Here is a 26,949-nt window from a genome sequence, read left to right on the forward strand (position 1 = left end):
AGTGGATTTGTAAAGTTGTACTATAATGTTTAGGTAAACTCTGATTTACAGCTGAAATTGGGTTTCCGTTTAAAAGGAGAAAAAAAAAAAAAGAAATAATCACTAAAATAGTAAGTGCTGTCTGAGGAAATCATATTTATTGTCTTTTGATCTGTCTTTAGAATTATGCTTCAAAACCAGATCTGAAAATAACCAATAACCCAAAACCCTTCATTATATCAAATGCCTTCATTATGTTGATAATCAATTTTTGCAGAAGAGACAGATTTTAGCATTTCAGAATCATCTAAAAAGTGTCACAAGTCTTCATCAATGGGAAAATGTTAAACTTTTAAGTATCCAAACCCATTCAGTACACCATGAATCAAATTCTTAAATCCTTCCTTTATGATAGGTATATAATAGTTCTCCACAGTGAACAAAAATAAAATCAATAAAAATATTGATTTTTAAATGCTCTTCAAACTATTTCTCTCATTTCCAAGTATTATTAAATTCCATATCTAATTTTTACTGATAACAGCATTGGCATAGTAATTATTGTATATGAGCCTTTCAAAGGAACTCACCAGTTTATACTTCTTCCAGCGAGGTATTTCACATGTCTCTGTACTGGGTTTCTATAAATGTAATCACTGCAGACTAGATTGTGATTACAAAGATGCTGCCCTGAGTAATGAACAACCTTTATGATCACAACTGAGGAAATATCTTAAGGAGGAAATTGAACCACAATTTTCTTGATATTTCTTCCTTGAACTCCAACAGGGCATCAAAAACTTTCATGGTAGCCAGCATTCATCCTTCTTGCTCTCCTTTGGGATGGGAGTAAATATACTGTGTAGGATCTGTCTCTTCATCTTCACTACCCAAAATACTTATAAAGGTCAGCGCTTTTATAGAGGATTCCCTGCTTCTATATTCTTCATAATCTTCAGATTTCTTGAAGGTCTCCAGAGGAAAATGTGTTTATCTAAATTTACATCTGCACCAGACATACTTATTCCTCTTGATAACTGACAATTTTTCTTTTATTGGGAATGACCTAAGAGGCCCCTAAATGTTTGTTATAAATTGTGTGCTTAAATTAGGTAGACTGGATTCTACCCACTTACTTCTATGAGTTTAAATCTATTAAAAGAATGAATGTTGCTTTAACCAGTTATTAAAATGCTGATTATATAGTACAATATTCTAACCCATGACAAGACTACACTGATAGGTTGTCTTTTTTATTTGCCCAAGTTTAGTCACAAGGAATCTGATACTATCATCCGTGAATGAATATATTCCTACAATTTTAAAATCAGTAAGCCAATCTATTCCCATGAAAACCAAGGCATACCTCAGGAAGACACAGTATTTTAGAACCGCAATTCATTTAACTGAGAACAGTGTTCTCCATCCATCTTTTCTAACTTCAATGAATACAGCTTAACAGCTGTACTCTGCTATTTCCAAACATTCTTGTTAGCTTTTTTCTAGCTTGTCTGTGTCTGTGAAGCATCACCCTTTACAAAAATGGGACTGGGACAGAACTCTAAAAAGTGTGTTCTCTGTAAGGTGAGAAACAACAGAAATGTTAGACCTGTCATTCTACCTGCTCCCCTGCCTTCTGTAAAATATATAACCTGAGCCCAAAAATCTCACTCACCTCTTTGTTCAGCAGCCTGGCTTGCATAACTACAACATATCGTCTAATGCTCCAAACAGAAAGCCATAATAAATAACTCAATTTCTCAAGCACATGGGAGCTTTCTCAAATCAGAGCAAGTCCCAAAGCTTACTACAAGCCACAGCTTCTGCTCCAATGCAAAGGATATTTCTACCTTCTTTTCTGCCATATAAATATGTAGAAGTAACCAAATACTTATTTAAACAAGCAAAAACCCAAATCATAGAATCATAGAATGCATTGGGATGGAAGGGACCATTAAAGGTCATCTAGTCCATCCCCCCTGCAATTGGCAGGGACATCTACAACTAGATCAGGTTGCTCAGAGCCCCATCCAGCCTGTGCTTGAATGTTTCCAAGGATGGGACGTCTACCACCTCTCTGGGCAACCCGTTCCAGTGTTTCACCACCCTCATTGTGAAAAATTTCTTCCTTATATCTAGTCTGAATCTACCCTCTTTTAGTTTAAAACCATTACCCCTTGTCCTATCGCTACTGGCCCTGCTAAAAAGTCTGTCCCCATCTTTCTTATAAGCCCCCTTTAAGTATTGAAAGGCTGCAATAAGGTCTCCCTGCAGCCTTCTCTTCTCCAGGCTGAACAACCCCAGCTCTTTCAGGCCTTCCTCATAGCAGAGGTGCTCCATCCTTCTGATCATTTTTGTGGCCCTCCTCTGGACCCGCTCCAACAGGTCCATGTCCTTCCTGTGCTGAGGATCCCAGAGCTGGACGCAGTACTCCAGGTGAGGTCTCACCAGAGCAGAGGAGAGGGGCAGAATCACCTCCCTCGACCTGCTGGCCATGCTTCTTTTGATGCAGCCCAGGATACAGGTGGCTTTCTGGGCTGCGAAAGCACTTTGCTGGCTCACATCCAGCTTTTCATCTATCAGTACCCCCAAGTCCTTCTCGGCAGGGCTGCACTCAATCCCTTCATCCCCCAGCCTGTACTGATACTGGGGATTGCCCCGACCCAGGTGCGGGACCTTGCACTTGTCCTTGTGGAACCTCACTGAGGTTCACACAGGCCCATTTCTCCAGGTTGTCCAGGTCCCTCTGGATGGCATCCCATCCCTCAGGCATGTCAACTGCACCACTCAGCTTGGTGTCATCTGCAAGCTTGCTGAGAGTGCGCTCAATCCTGCTGTCAATGTCATTGATGAAGATATTGAACAGCACTGGCCCCAGTATGGACCCCTGAGGGACACCACTTATCACTGATCTCCATCTGGACATCGAGCCATTGACCACTACCCTCTGGATGTGACCATCCAGCCAATTAGCTATCCACCGAACAGTCCACCCATCAAATCCATATCCTTCCAATTTAGAGAGAAGGATATTGTGGGGGACCGTGTCAAAGGCCTTACAGAAGTCCAAAGAGATGACATCCGTAGCTCTTCCCATACAATACAAATCACTTATTTCAGGTGTGAGTGGTAAAGGTAATTAATTGTTTGTGACCTGCTGGTCAGAATAATTAATTGTGCTGTGAAACATGGAGTTGAATATCATTAAAGATGTTTAAGCATCCAAAATGGATCTAAATAACCCTCTGAAGATCTGGACTTAAGGTTGTCCCTCAGGCAGTTCATCTTAGCCGAGTTCTAACTTACATGACACTGTGACATCTACAGTCAGAGTAATTACGCAAAGGTTCACCTAGCTGTATGCATTGTCTGCGTAGTTGCCTACATCTGGCTCTGAACTTTTGGCTCTCGCATTGACAACTCACTGACAAAAGGTAGTTACCTCCAGAGAAAAATTCATCTCATGTCTCCTTTGGGACTAACTGTGCTGTAAAAATTCATGTTTCTCTTCACAGATTATAAAGCCATATCGCCAAATATAGTCATCAGTTTTAGACACCTGCATCCCAACTTTGGTACCCAAAGAACTTTGGGAAATATGTTATGAACTTTCTATGAGAAACCTCAGAGATGCTTTGGCAGGACTGTGTGACAAATTCAGTGTTGATGCTGACTGTACCCCCCTGCCCCCGCACCCTGCTCTGTAAATAAATATCTAAGCCTACCAAACATCTTTTCAGAGCACTAAATTCACACTCCAAACAGTAACTTTCTTTCCTTCATTTTATCATTGCTCATATTGGTGTTCACCACTTTTCTTCTTAGCTTCCTGCCAGCGATTAAACTTTCACTTACTTCAACTGTCCTGTATTATTCCTCCGATGTTTTTTGTCAGTATGTAGCTCATAATTTATAGTCTCCTGGTATGCTCTTTCTGAACCTGCTGTGGTTCTTACTGATTCTGTCATGGTATTCCTTCACACATTAATTGTTATCACTAGATTTTCAGCCATAAATGTAAAAATTAGCCAAATAAGTTATAGTTCACCTGGCAGTTTCTTTGCATCTCCCCTTTTTTGTAAACAATTTTTGCATTCCACTTTCAGAAAAAGTGTCTTTTACTCTCTATGGAGAGGTAATTCTGGTTTTGAGAAGCAATTTTAAATAGACATCCTGTCGTCAAGAAGTCTGCTTTCTACTGCTTTAACCAGCTTTTCCAGTGAATCCGTTAGAGATCCTTATATTCAAGGTTAAAAAATTACTAACTTTCTTTAAAAAGTCATAAGGGGATGGTGTCTGTAATACTAAATATTCTGTAAATAGGCTGGATACCAACTTAAAGAGGTAAGATTGAGCCTTCTCCCGATCGTATGGCCTCAAACCTCTCTTGCACTGGTTTATATTTCACTGTGGGAAATTCATACAATTAGCTTATTCGTCTTGTCTCTTAATTTCACTTAGCAACACATAGTTATTGAGCAAGTGACTTCATACTTTCTCTTAGTCTGGCCAAGCTTTGGAGGAACCCAATTTAAACAACCACAAAGCTACCTCAGTATTCAATATTCCTTAAAATTCAACTTCAGAAGTTTCTTTTGCTGAGAGCTGTCAGAAATAATGACTTACCAATAAGCAGTAGAGCACTGACATAATTTCTATTAGGTGTTTCCGTCATGATCTATATTGCCTAGTTGAACTTTGGACATTCTTGTCTGTCTATGTGCATCCTACTTTTGTTCCCTGAGATAAATTATGTGGGTTTTTTATTCAGAGAGTGTGGTTTTGGTTTGTGTCTATACAGTGTCTAGTATTAGTCCACTAATGGACATCACAAACATCGAGATGATGATAAAAGTCCTTTACAGTAGCTATGTTTGGCCATTGATGTAGGAGGTGAGACATTACTAGGCATAGCTCACTATATATTAAGCCAGAGAACAGGTTATTATGCTGCTTAAAATGCAATATGCTACAGATCTCACTAGGACACCAAAATTTTTAAATAAATAAATAAATAAATGAAAGAGTTTTGTTCAGAATAGAAAATCTACCATCTGGGTATTGATGCTGCTGATAACATCTATTATAATCCTCTAAGATGCATTTGTCAGTATGAAACCGTGAATACTTATAGATTTTTGTGCGGGGCTATTTCAGATTGTACACTAGACTTAGATCCATTAATTATTTCGGCTCTTCAGGAGCTAAAAACAAGTCTTCAGTTTCTTTTCTGTCACTTGTTGATGTTCAGAGTTTCAATAAGTAAGGCTCATATGATGAATGTGTGTTAACATTTTACTTGTACTTATTTGTAACTATATAATGCAAGAAGGCTTACATTTTCTAAATCTAGTCTACTTTTTAAAAGTTCTATATTCGAGCCTGTTGAAATACCAAGTTAGCAAAATCTGTGTCTTTACACCTGTGTAATGCTATCTTTCAATTAATATATCCTGTATGGTCATATAAGGAGTCATAATTTGATTAGGTGGTAATGTTATGTCCAACTGCATCAGTTTGAGCTAATCAAAAACTTCAGTAATACATTAATTTCCTGGCCTTTGCTTGCCTTCCAAAAGAAAGACCATTTGGTCTTTGTAATGAGTGCACTGAGTTTAAAAAATGTTCCCAAAAAAATGTTCCCAGATGTACTGGCTGTACTGTTTAAAAGTAGTCAAAACAGTCAAAGTAGTCATTCAATAAAAAGAAAAGACATTTTCCTTTTGGATCTGCGTTTGCCTGCATGATTGGGACTCCTGTGCATTTTCATATGCAATGGAGAATGTTGTGGAAGAGATTTTAATTTATTTTGACAACCTGATTGTATTTGGAAGATATCAGGAGGAGATGAAAAAGGGTGTCTGAGAAAGTTAAACCACACAGAAGGTCAGGGGCAAGAGCTAACAACTGATAAATGCTTCTTTGAAACTCCGAAAGAGCATCAGACTGTGAGAGACATAGGACTGCAAAAAGGAAGAAACTCAGCAACTGATTTACCTTTTTACCTTTGTCACCTCATGCATTAGACTGGTAACAGCTCAGATGTCTTGGAGTTAAAAGTAGCAACACATGAAGAATTAACAGTTGTGATAAAGTCACTATAGACAAGATTTAGCTCACCTAACTTCAGGTATGTAATAGTCAATTGTTGAGGCTCCTCATGTAGCCAATGAAAGGAGAACTGCTTCCTGAGGGTGATTCATTCTGTCAGTCTTGGACACTCAGATGGAATCAACCTGTGGGTACTTAAGTCTCTCTGTTAGACACAGCCTACATAATTACAATATTTAGTCCAAAGACTTACATATTAGATTTCTCGATGAGATGAATGTTTATATGATATCATCAAGAGACACCATGAAGCAAATCAAAATGTAAATGTAAGACAAAAATGGGATTCCAAAAAACCTTTCATTGAGAAACAGATTTGATGAGAGATGAAACCTTTCAAGAAATACTTCCTGATTTCTCACTTTTACTTTCTCTTGAGCACAGGAATTCCTTTGTCCTAAGGGGATGTTCGGAAGGCTAAAGGATGGGATTAAAGTCAGAATTTGAAGATAAATGAATCATACCTGTAAATTTGCCAGATTGGAATTGAGATGGGGGGGTGGGGGTGGGCAAGGAAACAACTCTAACAAAGGATTATTTACTGGAAAAGAAAGAGAATGAGAGTGACACAATGAACTGGTGCTTAAGTTCTTCCTTGTCCCTGCCTCGGTAGAAGACTTGAAGCTATTCTCTCCACCTGTCTTCCCAAACACACAAGCACACATTTCAGAAAAGGCTGCAGCCCAGTTATTAGACAGTAAAATCAAAAGGTTTGTTCCCTAACAGGTTACAAAATCAATGTTGCTTTTCAGTAACTTGGGTAAAGAACACTGCAGAGGTAACTACAGGTTTTTTCTTCCAAAACCTATTTCTGTGGATGAAGATGCCTTGAGATGTAGAAAAGCTTTGCAATTAGTCACATGAACTAAACATTAGCATCTAGTGCCTTCTGAGACCAGCTTAGTGCTCCTAGGTTATCTGGTATGGCCAACTACTACTCTAAAAGGGTCCAGATTCTGTAAGTTCTGTATTGAATCTTCCAGCTGCAGACAGACATCTATGATCCTGCATACTCAAAGTTGTCTCAGATGCCATTGGCTGCATATGTGTACATAACTAAATCACATCTTCCATCTCACAGAAATTTAGGTGTTTAGCCTAAGTTCCCTTTGCATGCGGTGGACATATCTCCAAGAAGGGGAATGCATCTTATTTTAAGAATGGTAACTAAGATTAATGGCTCTCTAGAGATGCCTCTCTCTCTTATTGACTACAAAGGAAGCCTAGACCACTATTTGAAACGGACACTTCAGTGACATGCAGTTATGACTGAGATTAATATGACTGATCCAGAATTAGGTGACTGTGGAATACATATTATGGACGTGGAATCTGCAAAGCTCTTAAATGTTTGTCCTCGTTTCCACTGGGATAGAGTTAATTTTCTTCCTAGTAGCAGATATAGTGCTGTGTTTTGGATTTACTATGAGAATAATGTTGATAACACACTGATGTTTTGGTTCTTGCTGAGTAGTGCTTATACTAGTCAAGGACTTTTCAGCTTCCCATGCTCTGCCAGGTGCACAAGAAGCTGGGAGGGGGCACAGCTGGGACAGCTGACCCAGACTGGCCAAAGGGCTATTCCATACCATATGATGTCATGCTCAGTATATAAAGCTGGGGGAAGAAAAATGAAGGGGGGGATGTTTGGAGTGATGGCGTTTGTCTTCCCAAGTAACCATTACACATGATGGAGCCCTGTTTTCCTGGAGATGGCTGAACACCTGCCTGCCGATGGGAAGCAGTGAATTAAGTCCTTGTTTTGCTTTGCTTGCATGCACAGCTTTTGCTTTACCTTTGCTTTAACTGTCTTTATCTTAACCCATGAGGTTTTTCACTTTTACTCTTCCGATTCTCTTCCCCATCCCTCTGGGGGGGGGGAGTGAAAAAGTGGCTGTGTGGTGCTTAGTTGCTGGCTGGGGTTAAGCCATGACAATGTTTGAATGACATTTATGAAACCGACAACTAATGTTTGCGTGTGCTTTCACTCTTGGGCAAAATACTGAATTGCCTTCTTTCTTGAAAATTAGGCAGTTTTCAATAATGAGCTAAAAAAAAAAAAGATATGCCTGTTTTCACACTAATATATGTTGCTAAATCTGATGTTGTAACCAGTCCGTTTATAAATTCTGAAATCAGTCTTACAGAGCTATCCAAAACATTGGGAAACATCCATTTCTTTATGATGCTTATTATTTAGTATAAGTGAAGCAGAATTGTATTCAGTACATCTTAGGCTAATTTGAGACACATAATCAATATAAATTCTTTAGTGAGTTCATTGTAAGCCTCATTTTAGAAAGTTCTTCTAAAAGATAAAAGAATTGCTATCACTTAGGTTAGCATCCTACCATGTCATAAATATAAAATAAATCTTTCAAATTTTACTATCATCTCAGAAACTACCACTCTTGCTATGTTAATGAAATCCCTGTTACAATGCAGAACTATAGATAAATGAATGAAAGGTGGGATCATTTAATTAAAGGGGTTTTATTAGTACTTCATTCAAAGTACAGTATAAAAATTTAGCCCATCAATTTTGCTTGTGACAAGAGTCCTTTTAACTGGAGATAAAATTCCTGAAATTCCAGGAATCATAGCTTTAAGAAAAGAAAAACCTACAGAATGAAACATTGTAAGTTAGAACGTGGAGGTGAACACAAGTGACAATATAACAAACAATTTATGAGGTTGCACCAGTGTATAAACTCAAGTAGAAATGGAAAAAAAAAGTAGCAAATCAGCCAGAAATTTTTTGAACTATTACATAGTACCTACATTAACCTCTAAAACATGTAACATAGGGTCTCTTTATTGTCAGTGGAAAGAAATAGACCCTAAAAGGATATGAGTGACCTTACGTATTTTAGATGTCTACATTAGGATGAGGTAAATTCTTACTTAGAAGAATCTATTTCTCCCCCTTGACTATAAAAGAAGATAAGGATAACTGCTTTAGCTGTAGACCTTTAAAGACACCTTCCCAACAGGAAGGCAACTCACTAAATTTATCCCTGAAATAGCAGTCTTGACTTCATTTCTCAAATATACTTTACTTTGAAGGAACAAAAGGCGTACAAGAAAAAAAACTTTAAACAAAGATTGCTACATAATATCTTTTTGTGTATATTATTGAGAAAAACAGAGGAGGCAATGAAGTGGTTTCACTTAGATTATTAGTCAGTGGATTTTTGAAAGATTAATTTGCTTTTTAAAAATCCTGCCATAATTTATACTAAATGTTAATGACCTTACATAAAGATTAAAGGTATGATAAAGGAAAAAGTAGTATTAAAGCTGATAAGCCATCAGTGATTTAACTTGAATTGTAATTCGTATTTTCAGGAAACAAGGATACAAAAGCAATAAAACGTATCTTATACATGAAACACAGAGATTTTCAAGTTCACTTGTATTATTGTTTTTAAATTTTTACAAATTTTTACAGTGGGTAGTAGCAAGGAATTTATTTATTTATTTATTTATTTATTAATAGCAGGAATAGTGTGGCCAGCAGGACCAGGGAGGTGATAGTGCCCCTGTACTTGGCACTGGTGAGGCCGCACCTTGAGTACTGTATTCAGTTTTGGGCCCCTCACTACAAGAAGGACATCGAGGTGCTGGAGTGTGTCCAAAGAAGGGCAACGAAGTTGGTGAAGGGTCTAGAGCACAAGTCTTATGAGGAGCGGCTGAGGGAGCTGGGATTGTTTAGTTTGGAGAAGAGGAGGCTGAGGGGAGACCTTATCGCTCTCTACAACTACCTGAAAGGAGGTTGTAGCAAGGTGGGGGTCGGTCTCTTCTTCCAAGTAACAAACGATAGAACAAGAGGAAACGGCCTCAAGCTGCACCAGGGGAAGTTTAGGTTGGATATTAGGAAAAACTTCTTCACCGGAAGGGTAGTCAGGCATTGGAACAGGCTGCCCAGGGAAGTGGTTGAGTCTCCATCCCTGGAGGTATTTAAAAGACGGGTAGACATGGTGCTTGAGGACATGATTTAGTGGTGGACTTGGCAGTGTTAGGTTAACGGTTAGACTCGATGATCTTAAGGGTCTTTTCCATCCTTAATGATTCTGTGATTCTATGATTCTATGAATTAAGTGTTCATGTTATAATCTTACCAATGTATGAGCTTAATGTTTTAGTTAGAACTTCATGCCTTGCCTGAATGTGGAGTGTAAGCAGGAACAAAGTCTTGATTTCCAATGCATTTGGAATAATGTGTTGATGTTATTAAATATATCCAAGTTAATGACATGCAAGTTAAAAAAATAGAAAAAAGAATTTCATGAAACTCTTTTCCATCAGAAAGTATATTTCCATCCAGACTGAATTTATTTATTGTTCACAGCATCCTTCCGGACAAGATGTCCAGCTGAGGGATGAGCAGGTTCACGGTGCGCTGGGTGAAGAACTGGCTGAATGACAGGGCTAAAAACGGATGCAGTGAATGAGGTTACATCTGGATAGTGACCAGTCACCAACGGTGTTCTTCAGGGCTCAATCCTAGGGCCTGTTCTGTGCAACGTTTCTATCAATGACCTGGATGCAGGAGTTGAATGCATCATTAGCAAGTTTGTTGATGATACCAAACTGGGAGGTGCCGTTGACTCTGTCGAGGGATGAGAGGCCTTGCAGAGGGATCTAGATAGATTGGAGCATTGGTCAATCATCAGTGGCATGAAATTTAACAAGTCCAAATGCTATATTCTGCACCTAGTATAGAGTAACGCCAGGCACAACTATAAATTGGGAGAGAAGTGGCTGGAGAGCAGCCCTGCAGAAAGGAATCTGGGCGTGCTGGTTGACAGCAGGCTCAATATGAGTTAGCAGTGCGCCCTGGCAGCCAAGAGGACAAACCGCATCCTGGGGTGCATCAAACACAGCATAACCAGCCAGTCAAAAGAGGTGATTATCCTGCTGTATTCAGCATTGGTGCAGCCTCACCTTGAGTACTATGTGCAGTTCTGGGCCCCATAATTTAAGAAGGACGTTAAGATCCTTGAATGTGTCCAGAGGAGGGCAACAAAGCTGGTGAAAGGGCTGGAAGGCACGTTCTATGAGGAATGGCTAAGGACTTCGGGTTTGTCTAGTTTGGAGAAAAGGAGGCTGAGGGTAACCTCCTTGCTCTCTCCAGCTTCCTGAGGAGGGGAAGTGGAGAGGGAGGTGCTGATCTCTTCTCCCTGGTATCCAGTGATAGAGCACATTGGAATGGTTCAAAGCTGCACCAGGGGAGGTTTAGACTGGACATTAGGAAGGATTTCTTTGCAGAAAGAGCAGTCAAACACTGGAACAGGCTTCCTAGAGAGGTGGTGGATGCCCCAAGCCTGTCAGTGTTTAAGAGGCATTTGGACAATGCCCGTAATAACATGCTTTAACTTTTGGTCAGCCTTGAAATGGTCAGGCAGTTGGACTAGATGATCATTGTAGGTCCCCTCCAACTACTCTATTCTATTCTATTCTATTCTATTCTATTCTATTCTATTCTATTCTATTCTATTCGGTAGGAAAACTTGTCTTTTGTGAAAAAAATCAGAGGAACACAGGAGACATTCTATGTTTATTACAAATAAAACCCCAAATACCTAAAATGAAATTTCTGTCTTCCACATCACATTTCTCATACATTCACTTCCAGCATTGCTTGTTGGAGAATTGAGACATAGATACTTGGGAATCCTGCAATAAGAGAAGAAAAGGAAATTCCCAGTAGAAGGTACCATGGAAGAAAAGGCTCATGATTCCTTCAGAGATTCTTGAAAATCGGGTGGGGGAGGGAGAGAAAGTCTGAGTAAACTAAGTGCTTTTTGCTGGAATTGCTTGGTAGGAAGAAAGAAAGAAGGCTGGAGGAAGGAGATGGTAACAAACAAAGAGACAGAGAGAGCACATGGTGAAGATACTGAAGAAAACTGTGTAAGAGACATCTAAAAAAAACAGAAGAAAAATTTCTATAATAAGCCAAGGAAGTTAACTGTTTTGCAATAGCTCTTGGAGAAGTATCTTATTTACAACACCTTTGAAAGAGCCCTCATTTTGTTCCCAGGGGGCTAAGTAGTGCATTGTTTCAATAACAATTTTATGGTCCAAGATTAAAATAGCATTATTAATTATTTTTTTAAGATATCACAGATCTATGAGAGCACTTAATTACACTGCAATAAGGAATCAGCATATTGTTTTCCCTGCAAAAATAGCTCTCAGTTTGTCCATCTTTTTATTTCCTCTTTTCCAAAAGTTGCTATTCCATCCTGGGCTTTGGGACATCAGGGCTGTTTACTATAATTCCAGCATCTTTTATTAATAGATGTGCTGGATTTTCTTATTCAATGGAAACTCTTCAGAAGAGTGCTATACTAAAATGACTTAACATCTTGATTAACTCCTAATAATTTTAAGAAGTCTCTTCCTGTTCTGTTGGAATTAATAGGCAAGTTTATGGGAATGCCTATGAGATTTAATATTTCTAACATTAAAATAAGCCAGAGTAATATTCAGAAAAATACAGAGAAGTATGCTGCATGATAAGCCGGTCATCTTCATCTAGAAAAAAATGAGACCAAACAAGTCTAAGTCTGAAGGGAATTAAAGAAAAGCAGCGCAAGTATTAAATAAGATGCAGGCTAAAGATCATTATTTTTGTTAGATCAAGCTTTAATCAGGCTTATAATTGTTTTTGGATACTAACCATATGGGTCAGCAGGAGACATAAAAATAGATTAGACGTAATTCATTCTGCTGAATTGAGAATGTAATGTGTTGTGGTTTTGTATTAACATTAAGCAAGGGGTAGGACATGAAATGTCATTAAGATTAATGTTGAATTATGAGATGCAAAAGTTTTGATGTAGATCTGCAAAAGGATCCTGGGCATTTAAATAACACCCAAAAATCTAGCACCCATTTAAAAAGAAATTTATGTCCAAGTTCTCAACCAATTTTTAAGAAACTTGTTTTCACTCCATTTGCCTAAAGGATCCAAAGCCAGATCAGGGCAAAAGAGAACTGAATCTGTTCTGTCACTGAAATGATTGCTCTTAACTTGATTAGTTTCCTCTTCTTCCAGGTGTGCTTAGAAAGAAAAAAAGCTAGCTTTATTTGAGGATGAAAAGCAGAGGGCACAAACATCTACCTTTGGGGAAGAGACTGAAGGCACATATCCCAAATGAAGCGACTCCATACCCAGTAACACTGAGAAACAGAGAGAGCTGTGTGATTTAAGATGTCCTACTGTCTTCATATTTCTCATCTGGCTAATGTAGGGGGATGCTCATTCAGCATGTTGTGGGATTGTTTTTTTTCAAATGTATCCTACATTTAGATACTTAACCCGTTTCATACATTAGATGGGGAGCCTGAGTACCACTTTCAGCTACGCAGACTCCATTTTTAAAAATCGAACTCTGAAATGATGAAGGTTTCAGTATAGATTTGGTACCAATGGAAAAACACAAGTTTTGCCTTAACAACAAATAAAACATTGATTAAGAACATTGAATACATGTATTTTGTCAGAAGATACAAAGGGATCTGATAATACCATTTGGACACAGAGCAAGAAGAAAAAGAAGAAGAAGAAGAAGAGGAAGAAGATGACAACGACAACAACAGCTTCAACAGAATTGAACTGAAATGGCCATCAAAGATTGCTGGATGATTCTGTACAGCTGAATACAAAATAAACCTTACTTTTCAGGAAGGAGCACATCAGTAAATAAGATGAATAATAACGTGTAGTTTTGGATTTAGAAATACTTTAGACAGAATAAAAATTTTGTGGGATCTCTGTTTTAAAATGTAATGTGTCCGAACACATTTTTAGCAACATGTAACATAAGCTAGTGCCAGTGTATTAGACTCCTGAACTACAGATTAAAAAAACAATTAATGAAGGAAGATGAAAGCAAATATTCCATTTAACACAGAGGTGTTTTTCAGTGATTTACATTAACTGTGTTTATCTAACTGAATGATAGTCATACAGGTCCAGTTCCTTAAGCCATTGGAGACAATGAAGGAAATTACAAATTGCAAGAAGCAATGGGATATTATCTGCCAGACAGAAACGTTGTTTATGTATTGCCAAGTACAAAAATTACACATGTCCTACACAGAAATGGAGAATATGCTGTGAGTAAGTGCTACCTAAAGGGATACCCCTAACCTCAAGAAACCAGCAGTTTCAATGTAAAGGAGGTAACCTTTCCTATGTAAGAGACCTCACCCTAAAACTTTTCAAATGTGTAACTCTCATTAAAATATCCCAGTAATTATTACTGACCTGAATAAATGTTACAGAACTGACTTCTGACATAAGGCTATTTTTCTAAAACCCACTGAAGCCTGTTTCTTGACATCAATGGGTTCTGAATGAGGTCTTTAGTGAGTACTGCTCACTTAACAGTTGTCTAAAAATAGGTAGGGAATAAATGTTAAGAATAAGAATATAAACCCTATACAGTAAAGTACTACCTCTTTGCTTTATGCTCTAACTGGCCTGATGTTTCACAATAGCTGTCAATGAAGAACAAGAATAGAGTTGATTAAACAGTAATGGCCTTGATATAATACTGCAGAGAAAAAATCGTTGTTATGATTGGCTATTATCATCTATTTCATAGATAAAGGATTACTAACATAAGCAGAAAACCTCATCACAGTTTCTAAATATTAATAGGCCACTGCAAACAAGTATAATAAAGACACACTAAGGTAGAAAGCAACCAAAGAAATCAAAAGCAAATATTATGGCTGCAACTTTATCAGCTCCTCCTATAATTTTTGCTATTTTTTAAGTATGCCTGCACTTCACTTTAATATAGCAGCCACTTATATCCAGGAATCATTTCTGTATGAATTGTCCAATGGGAAAATAAAGCTATAATTATAATGCATAAAGATATCCATTGAACACTTCATAATGACAAGATGTATTCACTATATTACAGACAAGCCTAAACGCCCTACAGCAGATATTTCTAACAGTCTAGTATCTTACATATGCTTACACACATAAATATACTTCCCTAATTGAAATAAGTTTGTGCCATACTGATAAAATCCAAGGGAAGATGAATAAATATTTAGCTTTTGGGCCTTTAAACTGTACTGTTTACTAAGTAGCCAGCGCATAATTTTGTTCAATTTGGAAGACAATGCATGTAAGTTTGGCAGTTTTGCACATTTTGCAGCTCTCAATTAATGTTTTTGAATAAGCTTTAAGTCGAATAAATGTTTAGAAATTATTTTTTCCAGGACTTCAATTTGAATAGCAAGAGATTTTTCTAATACACCAGCCAACTTTTATATGAAAGCCTTTTCCAAGTTGAGAATATTATTACTGATAACATAATCTTCACAGGTATTTTCTAATAAGAAGAACATTTCATAACACGAAAAAGAGGTGCATTCAAAACTGTGGAGAAAAAACTACAAAAGCAATGCAAGCAAACAACACTGTAAATGTACCTTAGCAGTCAAAGCAGAGCTAGAAAAATATGAAGAAAAATAATTCAGGACATATTACTCTAAGATGTGATAAAAGGACCTAAAAGGTGTGGTGAATGATACAGTTCTGTATGGAGACAGCTAATGTATGACATGCATGTAGGACTGAGGTAGTTGAGGAAAACTACTAGATGGTACTAGAATAACAGACAAATGTATCCATTTATTTTTATGCGCCTTAGAGAACAAATGTAAGCAACAAACATGAAAGAATCATAGAGGGTATGTGCAGTATCAAGATATATATTATTCTTCTAAAGAGATTCATTATGTTTGTAATTTCCTTGGAAAAATGTGTTTCAGTGACTGTCTCAGTGCAAAATGAGAACCGCAATACAGTGCAGAAAGTCTCAAGGATCTCACTAACCAGGAGGAAAGCTTGTCTTTCTCTCTGCATAAATGCCTGGCTGAATGCTTGTCAGAGAGATTTCCCATCATGTGAAAATTATTCTTTCTAAAGAGCAAAGAGTTTCTTTTTAATTTTCAAGACTTGCTACCTAATGCCCAACTTCGTGAACTTTTTGTATTGTCTTATTCTCTTTTTTTTCCATAAGGAAGCCCTCAGATAACAGTAAATAATTTTTGAGCAATTGTTCTAGCTAGACTTTTTGCCCTGGAAGTTTCCACTGACTGAAAGTAATAATCACAACATGATTAAAACCAGGAGTGATTCTGAATAATCTGTTCGAGTCATGCCTGAGCAGGAGAAAGCAAGTCTACCCTCTATGTGAGAATTTTATCCAACTGTGCAGACAAAGTCATATGCAAACAGGTTATAAAATAATGTGTGAGGTCTGCTCAAGTCCCAAAGAACTAACTCTTTTCTTCTTTTGCACTAGTAAAAATTAGAGAAGACCCAGTCTTCTGCCACCATAGATGAAAGCCATCCAGCTCAGTGAAACTCTCTTTGGCAAACAGATTACTAAAGCAACAGTAGTTATAATAGCTCCACTAGTCTCTGATATCTCTTCACCTTTTTGGTACCATTTAGAGACCTTTAGTTGCCTCAGAAATACAAAATGTTTTGGTGCTCAAATTATATTTAGAACATTCTGCTCTTTTATGAATAAAGGGGGACAAGATGTATGCACAAGATAACCTCAGAAAGAAGAAAGAAGTTGTTCACTAAATGTTCCAGAATACAACAAAAACTTCAGCACTGCATTTGGAAACTTTTCTGCTTAAGATTACGTCGATATCCAAAAAATCTGTTATGCATAAGTGAAATAGCTCTACATTTTTCCCCTTTGTTTTTGTTGTGGGAAAGAAGGTAGGTGAAGAGCAGTTGGAGCTCACAGAACATATGTTGTTTCTTGCTATGTAGTGCAGCAGAAAACATTAATTAAGAAAACCAAAAAAGTGTTATCAGCATCATCCAAAGTTTTGCTGTTCATATTTTTCATATTATTTTATCACGCTACACCAGGCAAAAAGTTTCAACATGTTCTATTCAGGCTGCTAAAAACCCTCTCCCACTTGGCCATAAAAAGGGCAATGTGGTCATCTTACCACTGAGCCTTCACCAAAGCTCTGACTTTGGCAATGAGACACTAGGAGCTAAAGCAGCCTAACAGATTAAGTCATGGCTTTCAGAAATGCTTTGTAGAGTATGTTGACCACAAACTATGAGCTATACCACTGGCTGCAGATCAGGTAGTTTGTGGCCTACCTGTGAGACCAACTGCGGGGCTGACAAGGAGGGGGCTGTGGGGCTGCTGTGGTCCAGCCCACCACCTCCTTGCCTCTCCTTTCTACACTGAGTTTACCAGAGCTGTTTCAGTGTGCTAACTGCTGCAAAACTATCTTCCTCCCTTTTTTTTCCGCCATCTTAGTGTTTTCAGCACAGTGTTGTAGCCTAGTCAAATGGAGGTGCTGGGAACGATGGCTGGTGGTGTGCAGGAGTGAGGGCAGTCCTCAGTCAGACTGCTCTGACTGCCCCCAGAGGACTCCCTGGTTAAGCTTCAGTCCAGTATCAGGCAGTTAGCCATAGCAGGGCTTGAGGATGAAGCTTCGCAAATTTTTTTCAACAGTACTGCTAATAAGCAGTCTGTGAAGCTTTGCGCACACCAGATCGTGGTTAAAAATAGCTCCCAAAGTCCTGGGTTTTTTGGTCTGGTGTTATAGGATAAAGTTATATGAATGTCAGATTTTGACAGTCCTCCCACTGTCCCAGCCTGTTACTTTTCATTTCCAAGAGATAGTTTAGGTCATCTGTTTTAGAGTCTAGCTGCAAAGAACTGCTGCTCTGCACAGTTCAGGGCAAGCTGTGAGCTTCAGCAACAGGGCAAGGCCCAACAAAAAGGAGTAAGGGGGGACTGGAGTGGCTTACACCAGCCTTGTGTAAAAGGCAATGTAATGTTGAATACTGCTGTTCATGCAGGCTCATTTCCTATGGCAGTTTAAACTAATATAAATAATGGAGAACTTAAACAGCTGAGCTAAGGATCCACCTTCCTTTCTACCAGTTTTGTAGCAGAGTGGTCACCTCTGGTGAGGCGGGTGTGAAGTTAAACACTAAGAATACAGTATCCTAAACTTATCAACAAGGTTTTCCTATGCTTGCCTCTTGGAGCTTTCAGGCACTTTAAGCTTTAGATAGAAGCTGGGACAGGGGTTTCAGCATCTAAATTTTGGGCATAAGTCCTTAAGGATTCCTCAAGGATCATTTAAGTATTTCAGTCTCTCTGCCTCTCTGCATCTCATTTAATAGGAAATACGCTTTTTCTTGACAACACCTATGTGTAGGAAGGACAGAATAATAATTAGTCCTGGTCAAACATTTGATGTGAGAACAGTATTCTTTCAAAATATGTTGATTCATGGAAGTCCAAATGTTTTGTGGAAACATATTCATTTTAGTGAAAAATTTTAACAAACTGTTGAAATTTTTTTTAGATAGCATTGAAATATTTCATTCTGACAAGGTCAAGGTACTTTCCTCTGACTTTTGTATTTTGACCTTAATGTTGTTATGTATAATTAATATGAAAATAAGTAAAAGCTGAAGTGTCAAAGTCAAAAGGAAGTACTACCTTGCATCAAAGAGTGCTTTGTTCTTATCAAAAAGTTAAGCACAACCATAAAACTTTTTGAGATTTCTGAAATCACAGAGGGAAAATTTGTTGATCAGAAAACATTTACTTGTATTCCTACTTTTCTTTCTACCCAGTCAAAACAAAATGTTAGAATGTTGTTGTTTCTCCCTGACTGCAAATTCTGCTATTATTTTAATATGGCCAGATATGATGCAGACAGTGGGCTCCACAGGCAAATAATGCAATGATATAGTAGTAGGTGTGGTTTCTGTTGATATAGTGTGGATGTGTAGGCAAGCTGCTTCTTCAAAACCTGTGGCAAAGCAGTTTACCTTCTGGGCATATAATAAAGATTACTCTTCTGTCTCTTTTTTACATGGTTCCACAATTTGAAGTATTCTCCATTAAAGCCTGATGCAACCAGTTACACAAAGGTATAACATAAGGAGAAAAGGAACATCAGATCGAGTGGCATCTGCAGGAGAAGAGGTCCACTGGATAAGGACTCATCAGTTGAAGAAAAGCCAGCTGATGCGAGGGATAGTGCAGAAGTTTATCAAATCATGGCTGGCTCAGAGAAGGTATTAGAAAATATTGGTTGCTGCTCCTCACGGTACAAAAAATAGACAATTAATATAGAAAATTTTTTCACACACAGTAAATTTAATTTGGGAGTTCACTGACTTTCAACGCTTTATGTAATACAAGTATAAATGGTTTCATAAATGATTAGAAAAAGTCTTTCATGGCGGAAATGTCAGTTAGGAGCTATTAAACACACCCAGGCAAATGCAGCCTCTGTCTTGGATAGGTAAGTTGATAGCTGGAAGCTGAGAGCAAATATTCTGGGAAACGTTCTGCATTTAGCTTGTTCTTACTCTTTCCATAAGCAACTGCTACTAACTGCCTGAAGATTATATGTACTTTTGGTTGCTCTCAGTATGGTTCTTCTAATATTCAGTGGGAATAAAGTCCTTTAATACAGAAAACAAATTTTCAGTGCACCCATGATCACTGGATAGCCTGCATATGTTTCAGAACCTCTCTGGCAAACATGAATGGTTGATGTTACTTTGGAAAACAAAATGCTATCAGTTTGTCTTGTGTACCAATGGTGAAACAGGAGTGACAACTTTTTATGTGAAGAAAAGGTTCCCTTCTCTTTGCTTGCTTGTTCTTAGTAAATTACTACTTTTCTTTATGCATCAAAGCAATCACAGACATCTCTTGTGAAAATATACGGTGAAATGCATGAAGTTATCGGATATTGGGATGGAAAACTCTCCCTTTTAGAAGCCACTTGTACCTATGTCTACCAAAAGTAAAAAGCAGAGACTTTTGTTGATAATTATAGAGAAATTAGACATGCCGAGTTCAGCGGACAGTTCACTGAAACTGCAAAAATGTCCTTTTTCCTCAGGTTACAGTTGGCACAGTGTGAAGTTAGGAAAAAACGCTCTTGAATGCACCATTCTGTGCCAATTATCATAGTTCTTGTTACGCTGTTGCAAGTGATATAATTAGCAGTGCTAGCAAGGGCATTGTCTACGAGGTCAGTTTAACCATGTTGTGGCTGTTATAATTGCCACCATACTTCTCTGAAAATTAAACTCTTTGTACTGTCTTCTTCCCCCCTGTTCATGATGTCTTCCTTCCTCTTTCCAAATCTGCAAATATGAGCTCTCTAGTGAGTACGTGTACCACTTGCATTTCTGTAAAGCTAAAATCAAAAGACCTTCTGCCTACTTTCTCTTCCCTTTTAGTACAGGGGACCGAATTTTAAAGCTACTAGCAGGACATTTTAGTTAGTAGGAACAATGTCTACAGAGAATGAGGAAAATGGCCCCATCATTGGAGCTAAAACGTCCTAAAAAGAGTGGAAAGTATCTCCTGGGTTGAGGAACCCTGTAACCAATCCTGTTCAGAAAAGTGTTAACATGCCTCTGAAAACCAATGAAGCTGGCTGTTCTCATTACCTCGTTGGGAAGCCTATTCTATAATCTCCCTTGTTTTAAGGCACAGGAAAGCCTTCTAATTTTCAGCCTAGTTTTATTCAAGTAAGAAACATTTCTTTTTGAAATAAGAAGCAATTGGACCTCCACAGAGGGCAGAATGACAGTGTCAACAATTTCACTGAAGATGTACACTTTTATGGCAAGCAGTTATCATAAAATCTTGTATACACAGATTTTCTGTTTTCTTTCAGGTTTTGTCTTTTTTTCTTGTTTTGGTCAAAGTTCTTTTTTTTATATTATTTTTCTTTTACCATTTATTGGAAAGCCAGGAACAAGCTATTACATTATGACCTTTCTGTAGCATTTTCCATTGGGATATTAATGGTAGGTTATTTATCATTTTGCTGGGAAGGAATAGATTTCCTGTCTCTTCTCTTGGGCAAACCTTGCTTTCACTTGTTTCATTGACTAAATGTGCTCATTATTTAGTCTCAAGTGTATGCCTGGGGTGTAGCCCCTGTAGTGATTAAGTTTTCCTGGCAAATCAACACTATGGCAAATGTTTATGGTACTTAAATATGTCTCACAGTTCATTTATTTTTCTGTCCTTTCTTGATTAACTTCAAGCTTGCTTTTTCCTTTGTTTGTTTGTTTCTATATCCACTGGTGACATCTCAGCTGTAGCTTTCACAATTAATTGTCTTTGTTGTGTTTTTATTATCATAAGCACCCAGGACAGAGAAGCCCTTTAATGAATAATTTCCTAAGGGTAACTTTCATATGTTACTTTTCTTTCTATCATGAGCTTTGCAGGTTTTACAATGAAGCTAGTTATTTAAAATCTTGCACAGTGCACAAAAAATCTTTCACACTCTTCCCATTTTCCTATCACATACACGTTCACACACAATATGCAGAGTCTTATTCTAACATTCAGATCCACTGTTCCCAAGAACATAGCTATTTAACTACTATGCAAAACTCCTTTAAAAAGCTGGGCGTCATCCCTTCCCTTGAGCCAACCTATGTTTTTAGTCATATAAATTTGTGGTTTGATTTAATGGTGCAATTATTTTTAATAATTTAATGGATAATGTATAATTATCCATCTTGCAGTATAGTAGTATGCCTTCTAATTTCACAGTTATCCTCCTGGTTGGGGATTAATTGTGGCCAATAGTGGATTAGCTATAAAGATCTCTGCTGGAAATTACTTTATAAAGACAAATCTTGATTTAACTTCCTGGCTCTTTTTCTAGTGCTTTCCACCTCAGATTGACATTCAGTATTCATCTTGCTAACTTAGAGCCAAAATGACCAGTCTCTCCTGCCTGTTAGCACGACTCAGCAAAACAGCATGTAGGCTCCCAGACGTACAGTGCAAGCTTTCCCTGACATAAGTATGTGGCAATGACTGCACTGATAAATAACAGGTCCTGGAAATGAGCCTGCATATGAAACCCATAATTATCTGTGCTATTTAATTTTTAGCTCCCTCTCTAATTGTATTTTGAACCACTCTACCTGCTTCACTACAGGATGAATCTGCTACAGACAAGACAAGCCTGCAAGTCTTGTGGATACCAGCTGACGCATTCCACTTGGCCTTGAGGCCAGAAATCAGCCCCTGGACCTCTCCTATTCAGTATTATAGATAAAGCACAGGTGACTGTAGGTGCACACAATAATATTTTCAAGGATTCTTAAAGATTAACAAAAAAGAAACAGTATTAGAAGGCACACAGTAAAACAAACATAGAGAAAATTTTTTTTCGTTGTCATTTTTCAATTAAAAATCAAGCTACAGATTCTTTATTGTTGCATGAAATGTTAAGAGGTTTTGAAAGATTGAGACTCTAAGAACTGTGATAAGTTACTAAATATTGTTACAGGAACACAGAACAGAAATGTTCTATTCTCCCTTTTCCACATGAAGAGAATAAAGAGAAACTTTGAAGGGGAAAATTTAAAACTCATAAAAATACAACTAAACAATGGAATTAATTGTTACAGCATGGCACTCTGATCAATATTTATTGCTAATTGTGATAGAAAAATGAGTAGTGATGTGTCGGAAAAAATTTTCTTGCAAAATTTTATTTTTAATTGTTCATTTCAATTATTAATGCATGAAAATTTTGGATTGGGGCCAACATATTCTTGGTTTTTGTATTTTCAAAACACCAAGATTGTTTAGGAAAGGAGACACTGGGCAAGATCAAATCTGTGATTAAAATTTTTATTGCTGGACCTAAATCCTTCCTTATGAGTACAGAAAGAAAAAGTATCAAACACTTTCAAGCATAACCTGCCTTTTTACTAGCAAAGGCTGGGATTTTTTTTTTTTCTAGAAGGGTAAGTTTCGTTGTTTCTTTGTTTTCCTATAACAATTGCAGCTTTCTTCTAAAAAAAGCAGTGGATCCTGACCAGTATTGGATTCAGATACAGAGATAAACTGAGTCCTGATCTGAAGGTAGAGGGCAGGAAATGAAGTTGCGTAACCATGATAGGGCAGCCACGCTGAAGAAACAAGATATGTCCCTCCCCAGCCCTGTAAATTATAACTGACATGTCAGAAAGGAATAGTGAGCAGTCCCATCCTACATGGCAATTTCTGTATTTTCACTTACAGTTAGTAGATAAAAATATTTCAAAGGCTTAGATATAAGCATGTATATCATCTGGATCTCCATCAGTTGAAGCTGACCTGAGCTGACACTACCATCATATGAAGATATCCCATCTCTGTGCTGGCCCCTTCTCTATACTGGTCCTAATAGTTATAGCCATGTGGCGAAGTGAATCAGGGCTTGATCCTGGCAAAATTAACCCAGAGAGGAAAAATATTTACGTTTTAGCCTGGGTCAAATCCATCATCATTTTGCATCCCATAAGAGTCAAGGCAGAAGTACCATTTTTGCTGGGAGAGATACCAAGTTAACCTGTCAAACCACATCTTAAGAAGCAGAAGGTTATATCGGTCATCAAGCCTTGGAATTGGTTGGAATGTGAAGTGAAAATACATAGTCACAGTAAAATGTCTTAATATTACTATCTTATGAGGGATCTCATGCTTTCCTCTAGACAAAAAAATAAAAGATTTTTGCCCTTTTTAAAGAATATAGATTGTTTGGCATCTCTCAAGCAATTTGGTTTTGGGATAGGAGATTCTCAAATCCTATTACATAACTAATTCCCTAGACTTCTGTGGTTTTGGGGTACAGTGAGACAGTGTATCTAGCATTAAAGGTAATTTTCACAGAAGCTTCTGAGCATAAGGTGTGCTCTGGTCAGGTAAGCCTAGGCAAATTAATGCAAGTCTTCAGCCAAGAAACCTAATTTATCTAATTGCAGTTGCACAGCATAGATTAATCCAGAGCTGTTTTTAAAATTATTCTAGGACATAAAACTTTTGCCAAATAGGTTGCAAATTTTTTTAGTGCAAAATTGTTAATACTCGCACCAGGTTTTCTTTCTTGTAGAACTCAACACTTGATATAATATAAATCCAAGTATTCACCAAGGAGCTAAACACACTGTAGTCATTAATCAGAGAAAAAACCTATTACTAATGGATAAATCAACTTCGTAACTTACAGGTAGAAAATGCTAATCCATCCTCATCAATGGCTGAAATGTAATATAGGTTTACTCCAGTATTTCTTAATAATTATGTGCCATTCTAAAACAAGAAATATACTTAACAAGCAGTAAGATTTTTTGACCATGCTCTCAGTATATACATTAAAGAAAGTCCTTAGTGATTTATGAAGAGCAATATGAAATGGAGAATAAATGGATGTTCAAGAAATCACATAATTGTAGCAATAATTAGGAGGAAGGTTCACAATATAAAGTAGTTTTGGTAGAAAAGACCTTTTCCCAGAGTTGTTCTATTTTATAAATTTGTTTTGTGTAAATTTGAATGGTGATGAAAATATTTGAAATCTCATTCGCCCATTGAAGACACTCATTTCTGGGATGTCTTCATTTTGAAAGGTTTTACAATACCCTGTAATTTCTATATATTGTTCTCTCCACCAGCCTTGTTACTTATCAATATTCCTAAAGAGAATTTGCCACCTTCTGCATAAAACACTCGGGAATTGACAATCTAATGAAAAGGGCTTGCTGACTAAAGCATGTGCCATTGTTTTTCCCTTTAAGTTATGAAGTCCAGTAATGGATTTAGGAGCCTACACAGCAGCACTTGAATATCCTTGCTTTTAAAACATGGAGGCAGAATGTAATCTAAAACCCAGAGAGTTAGGCTTCCCCTACCATATATTTTACATTAAACAGTCACTTCACAAAAACCAAAACTAAATCTGAAGGAAGAATCTTGAATCCAGGATTTCCTCCTTTCAAGAGACTAAGCTAAGCAACAAACTACAGAATATGCCTTTCTTCGGACTTCCCCTTTCCTAGCCCCACAAGTCTTGCACTAACTGCTGAGGATGAAACACAGGAAGAAGATGAAGACTGTGATCTATTCTACCCTTTAATTTAGGAATCAGGTATTCTTCAGGAACACGTAGGACTTACTTACATCTTTCAGTCCAGGGAGAGCACTGAACCCTGCTATCCAAGTTCCTAAACAAATTTTCTTTCTCATATGTAACTAGGTAAAGGTGGCTAGCATTGAGCTACTAGCATGTTAAAAATAATCTGCCTATATGACAGCTTGCAGAAAAAAATCAGCCCCTGATGCATATAGGTGTAAGCCTTCAGCTGTCAGATGGAGTTTTGCTTGCTTATGTTACAGTTTAATGTGATTACTTTTGTCCTTAACATGCAGTTAAAGGGATGATGACTCTAGACCACGTTTTTGAACAGATTATTTTGCCATTAAGCTTTAAAAAAATGTAGAGATTACTCAAACATCATAAGCCTATTATTTTTTACACAGTTTTAAAAAGACCCAGGAGTACATTGGTCTGAGAAAACCAACAAAAATTCAACCTTTTTACAACAGATTTCTTTGGTATCAGATTTGACTTGATTGAAAGTCAAATGCTTTCCTTAAGAATAAGAGGTTATTTTAAAAAGGTGAAAACCATAGACAGTTCTCATACCTTCATATATATACACAATATATTGTAACTGTCTATTGTTCACAGGAGTGAAGAAAGAGAGAAATATTTAGGTCACACCTGACAAATACATATTTGTTAGTTCACTCGACAGACTTTGCAGAGTCCAATAGGGAAATTAAATTCAATGTCATGCACTGAACAGTAGGTAACAAAGAATGTGGGAAATGGCCGTTGTGTTCTTCTCCAGAAAATGTTTAAATATGAAGACCAATTTCTTCCATGTTAAATGATTTTAGGTAGAATGGCGGAAAGAGGTGTAGAAGATATTTCCTTAATTCTGAATTTCCTGGTCCCAGAGTGTTAAGGATAGATGGAGGTGGAGCAGGAGCGGATGGGAGTCTACCTTTCATTCAATGTCTCTGCACCCCTGCCCCAAGTAAATTCCAGGTTGCAAGACAAGAGAAAAAGCTCCGTAACCAACAGTCTGAAAGAAACAAACTTTTGGCAAGAAGCAGAATAGGGGACAAAGGGAACATATGCTGGAGAGGTTGCTTCTTTAGTTGTTTTCTCTGTGAATGCAGTTTTTTAGAACATCATCTGGCAAAGCAGATTTACAACCTACGGGTTAGCACGAAACCTAGTGTGAAGGGAATGTCAGTTACTTTAATCCAGTTTCAACAAAGCATGCTTTTTTTTTTTTCCCCTCAGCAAATAGGATTTCTATCTATTAACATGCAGGTATGAGGCAGTCTGAGCCAAATGTCTTTGTTAACTTATTTTACCATTGTATTTCTTTGTGTAGATTAGATTCTGAATAGGAGCATCTGCTCTGGGGACAGGTGTGAGTATACGATTTGGGTACGGTAAAACATTACAGACTTTTAAGCTTGGCACATGAGTGAGTCACACCATCAATAACTATTGAATATGCATTATTTTCTAATACTATTAACATGGTTCAGACTACAAATATAACATGAAGGAAACAAACTGAAATACAACCAAAGAATTGGGAACCAGTGTTTACACAGAAACAGATTAAAAAAAAAAAAAAAAGCTGAAGGTGATTCCCATAAAGTTTGGTTTAGATCTTTTTTGTTTTGCACCACCTGAACGAGAGGCATGCTGACTTACTGCAATATTTAAACACTAAAAAAGTACTTCTGTTTTATCTGCATTTTCATGTGCTAGGCAAAAAAAATGCAGTTCATGATAGCAAAACATGGAATCAAAACAATTGTTTTTGAAGGTGGACTGGCATTAATTTTTGCTACTTATTGTATTATCATCTTCTCAGTTGGATGAACTATATAGGCACAGGAGTAGAGA

This window comes from Platalea leucorodia (genome assembly GCF_965183815.1).
Source record: "Platalea leucorodia genome assembly, chromosome: 4".
Lineage (NCBI taxonomy): Eukaryota > Metazoa > Chordata > Aves > Pelecaniformes > Threskiornithidae > Platalea > Platalea leucorodia.